Source organism: Gekko japonicus, unplaced genomic scaffold, assembly GCF_001447785.1.
Source record: "Gekko japonicus isolate JY-2015 unplaced genomic scaffold, Gekko_japonicus_V1.1 scaffold5558, whole genome shotgun sequence".
Taxonomy (NCBI): domain Eukaryota; kingdom Metazoa; phylum Chordata; class Lepidosauria; order Squamata; family Gekkonidae; genus Gekko; species Gekko japonicus.
Window position 1 is genome coordinate 11,037 of NW_015172722.1, and position 5,342 is coordinate 16,378.

The following is a 5,342-nucleotide window of genomic DNA, read 5'->3' on the forward strand; positions in this document are numbered from 1 at the left end:
CCACCAGCTGGACCTGTGAGAGGACACCTGGAAAGAAAGGAATTCCACATAAATATGATTCAGATTTATGTCTTGAATGCCAGTGTGTATGCGTGTGTGTGTGTATTTGAATTAACAAACAAAAATTACCTCTGACTATTGCCAGAAAGAAAAGAAACTGAAACCATGGCATCATTTCCCCCCCTCTTTCACAAAAATAATGGACTAGAAGTCGTCAGGTAACAAACTTGGGTCTTTTGGTGTGCCTAGGGGCAAAATGGGGCTGCTTTAAAGAGGAAGCCACCCTGAATTTGCATACACCTCAGCATAAAAGCCCCCTGTGGATGCTATACCTCCTTCTGCATTCACAGTGTGCGTGATCTGGAAGAAGCTCTTCCTATTGTACTGTGGCAAAGAACAGGCCAAGTATTAGGGGTTTCCTGAATGTGACAGGAAGAGAGATATGAAGCATAAATAATTGTTTAAAATAAAATATGGCTACAGCAATGCCTTAGGGGATATACTGTCATGGAAATTTTCAATCAAAAAGTCAATGGGTGTCCACCAGGGAGGCCCTCTGGATCCAAGCTCTCCACAGGATAGAGTGCTGAAACTCAGAAAGATGTTTGGATTCCCTTTCTCTCCTTCTTCAGCTGATGCAAACCGCAGGCAGAAAAGGAAGAAAGAGGTTAGTTCAGCCCAATTTTCTCTGGCAGTGATCACACGCACTCAATAATCCCATTTCAACCCACTTTCAATGCACTTTCCAACTGGATTTTTACTGTGTGAACTGGCAAAATCCAGTTGGAAAGCGCACTGAAAGTTGGTTGACAGTGGATTAACTAGTGTGTAAAATCACAGTCTCTTATTGGTCATTATCACATACAACATTCTTTCTAAAGGCACAGGAGCAGACACATGGAAACCTCCAGCCCCATCTTCCTCACATTTCAAATGCAGCAACAGAATCCTGAATGGTTCTCTGTGCATGATGTGGCGTTGATGTGCATGGTGTGTTCCTCCCTCTTGTGTGCCTTCAAAATCATCGTGATGCTCCAAAACAAATTTTATTTTTACTAAATAAAATGTATTACATATAATACAGAAAAGCATGGATTGTCGTGAAAAAAGGAGGTGAAGGAAAGAAGTAATAACACACATATGGCTATAGGAAGGTAAGTATCATATCCATACTATTAAGGGCATTAAGCCAGAGGGGGCCTTAAACCCCTTCAAGAGACAGTTAACAAACAAACACTCAGAAATGAATCCAGTCCTGGTAGTATACATTAGATGGAATAATCTCATGCTCAGCTAAATATTGCCGTATCAGGAGCCAGGAAACTACAAAGGTGCTGTTGGTATCATCACAGGAGTGGGGGGGGGGGTGGATTAGACCATCAGCGATCTTCCCCATCCCAAATTGTGCCCATCGGTTATTGAACCATAGTTCATAGTTCAGTGGTGGCGAACCTGTGGCACTCAGAGCCCTCTCTGTGGGCACGCGTGCCATCGCCCCAGCCAGGCCCAAACCATCATTAAAGTGTCAAATTCTCTGCCAAATAATTTTAAGTAAATGAAAGCGTTTGGGATTGCTTTCCTTACTATGTTTGGATCATCTTAAGTTAATGTATGAGTTGTTTTTTGTAAAGTAAAACCTCAGTATTCAGGTTAAATTGCCGTGTTGGCACTTTGCGATAAATAAGTGGGTTTGGGGTCGCAGTTTGGGCACGCGGTCTCTCAAAGGTTCGCCATCACTGTCATAGTTGATGCGTCCTTGGCTTTCCATTTGGAAGCAATGGCTAGCATTGCCACCACCAGTAGGGTAGAAATCTCAGCCTTCTAACCCTTTATCACTGTGCAGTCAGACCACAGTTCTAGTGGGGCTAGATCTAAGGTAAGAGAGATGACCTCCGAGACAAACTTAACCCATGGATGAAGTTTGAGTCCAGTGACACCTCTAAGACCAACAAAGTTTTATTCAAGGTATAAGCTTCTGTGTGCATGCACACGTCTTCAGATACAATGAAATTCTATCTTGAATAAAACTTTGTTGGTCTTAAAGGTGCCACTGGACTCAAGCTTTGTTCTGCTGCTTCAGACCAACACAGCTACCCACCTGAACTTAACCTATGGATGGCACCCACCCAGGGTTTCTGGATGCCTCTTATTTCTGCTGCTTGTTAAGGAATTCATTCACCCATTTATTTACAATGTTTGACATCTCTCTATATTATTACTGTAAATATGGGCCCGGTTCAGACATTTCAGTCTAGGAGCCATCATGGTGGGCTACCTTTAACTTTCCTCTTCTGCTTTCCTTCGATCTGTCCCTCCACCAAAAAGTAATAATAATGTATTCTTTTGATCCCTCCCCCACGCACAAACTATAATGACACATGAATGTTGCTATTGAATAAATCTGCTGCCCCCTGCTGGAACAGAAGTAAAATAATCTCAGGCAATCAATCCCCCCCCCCATGTCTGTATGGCTACCTTTGGGCATTTGTGACATTTCCCAGCTCCCTTCCCCTCACTACTTCCTTTGAAGAAGTTGAGGGTTCTCTATACAGAGATTTCAAATGTTGTGCTGGGAGAGGCGCAGACCTGGCCGCTGAATCAGAGAGACCCTCTGGGGATGGGCTGCCTCCTCAATGAGCATCTATTTGTGCTTCAACAGCACTGCTTCAATATGGGCAAGCAAATGTTTCAATGACAGAACGTAGTCCCAGGTCTCCCTCATCGATGGGCCCCTGGATCCAAGGGTAGTTGTGCCTGTGGACATCCCAGAGTTTCAGGGTATGGTGTGCGTAGTGGTGTTTGTGAATGAATGTAAGTGTAAGGCTGTGGTCACACACAGTAAACAATCCATCCTCGATCCACTTTCAATCCAATTCCCACAAGTTTCATTCCTTTTAGATCCATGAATTAAGCCAGATTAGTTTAATACCAAGTGTGTGTGTGTGTTTGTATGCCAGTTTCCTCATTTAACTAGTAGCTGCTCAATCTATGCCAGAGAGATGCAGAGGAAGGTTTTTGCCTGGCTTCAGACTCACTTCCTCTCACTGTGTATCTGGCACAGTAATACACGGCTGTGTCTTCAGGTTTCAGGCTGCCCATTTGCAGATACAGCATGTTGGAAGGGTTGTCCCTGGAGATGGTGAAGCGGCCTCGCACTGAACCGGCATAGTTTTGGAAGCCTCCATTGCCGCTTATCTCTACAATCCATTCCAGACCCTTCCCCGGAGCCTGTCTCACCCATTCCATGGCATGATTACTGAAGGTGAACCCGGAGGCTCGACAGGAGAGGCGGAGGGACTCTCCAGGCCTTTTGACATCTCCTCCAGACTCCACCAACTGGACCACAGACAGAACACCTGGAAAGAAAGAAAGGGTCCTGTTTCACATGTACATCCAGAGGTCTCATCGAGGGGGAGCGCTCAGGTACGGCGCTCCGGAAGAGACCCTCCGGGGGGCGGGGCAGTCACGTGGTGAAGCCCCGCCCCCTTCTTCACACCGCCCTCTGCTTCGATCCTCATTCTGTTGGAGAACATGGACGAAGCAGGAGGGTAAGTAGGCTGTGGAGCCCGCCCGGCCTTGCCTCCCCCCCCCATGCTTCTCCCGGCGGCGTGCAGCAGAGGAGGGCCCACCTTCCCCACCCCGTCAATCTCGCTGCTCCCGGAGCAGCAAGAACGAAGCCCCAACCCTCCCTCTGCCTTTGCTCTCGCCTAGAGCGAGGGGGGGTGTTGTGGCCTTTGCTCTCGCTGCTCCCGGAGCAGCGAGAGCAAAGGCAGAAAGAGGGTTGGGGCTTCGTTCTTGCTGCTCCGGGTCGTCAGGGCCATGGGTCTTGCAGGGGCGAGGAATGCTGCCCTGGGAGAAGTCTTTCCTCCTTCCCGTGTAACACGTAGAGGCGCTGAAGAACGATTCTTGATGCTGAGGAAGGAGTGCGCCGTAGTTCTTTATTAAAATATTTCTATCGCACTTTTCTTCGTGGCTCAAGGCAGCTTGCAAAGGATTGGCGCAAGGAGGGCTGTTCTGCCCTTCTTGATTCTGCTGTTTTGCGTTTAAAAAAAACAAGAGCTTGATGCCCGAGTAAACCTTTTCTTGGCACAACTGTATTAAAACATTGAGACCAACTGGTTTTCAGTATGCTTGCCTGCTCTTAAAAAAATGCTCCCTCTAAGTTGTGGAGTCTTGCGAGCAAAAAGTTTCCCGCTCCTTCCACGAGTGCCCGGAGGCCTCGTCCCACCCCGCCTGGCGTTTCGAGGGCCCTCGGGAGGCGGGCGTCTCGCTCCGTCGAGGGGGCCGGCAGTCCCGCGGCGCTCCGGGCCAGCGGGGTCCGCCTCACTGGGAAGGCTCGTTGCCTTCTCCGCCAGACTGGGGCTGCTGGGGTCGCCAAAGGCCGGGCTCCGCGCAGAGTGGCTCCGAGGAGCAGGACGAGGACGAAGAGTCCGGTTGGGCCGAAGGGGAGCGCCATTCAGGCAGGCGGTGGCCGAGGTGCGGGGGACAAGAAGGTGGCCGGTCTCCGCGCAGACACCCTGCAGAGGCCGTTCGAAACAGCGCGGCCCTCGGCTCACTTCCTCGGGAGTGGGGCCCCGTCCGTCCACCGGCGCTTTACTTCCGAGTAAAGACAGAACCAGGCGATTATTATCATTATTATCAGCATTATATTTCTACCCCGCTTTCTCCCCGGAACTTGAAGTGGGGACCCGAAGCGGCTTACAACAACGTCGCTCTCCCTCCTCGGTTGAAAGGGAGCCTTACATCCGAAGCAACGTCCACTTTTTAGGGTTGCAGCCGAAGGGGTCCGTGCCCCCTGGCACCTACGAAGAAGCCTTATTGCCAAATACAAATACCCGGAGTTGGGGGGGGGGAGGCAGCCATGCCAATTGCACCGGTCTTCTCGGGAGTAAATCCCATTTCAGTGCGTTTGAGGCGCGGGAAGAGTGAAGTCCCGCGTACGGGGAAGGGCTAAACAATGGGGAATGCGTGGCCAGGCCAGGCCTGGGGTTTCCTGGTGAAAGTGGGCACCGGGCGGGCTGTCCTTTCTTCCTCTGGCCTCTCTGCCTGGGACCATCCTGAGGACGCCGAAGGAATATTTCTGTGAAGCGGTCTGCAGAAGCGATTTAAAAGCACCGCCACCACCCAAACTTTAGTATTTCTAATAAAGATGTCATTTGCGCGGAGCGTTTTGAGCCGCGAAAGCGATATATAAATGTGGCGTGCTAATCAGAGGACTAGCGCCATCATCTCCGGAAGAAAACCCTGAAAGGGCCTTTTGTTGTCCTGCTCGACAAACGAAAATGCAGGAAAGACGAGATAGTATTGCGGGTGTGTGTGTGTGAGTTTATTGACGGGGGGGG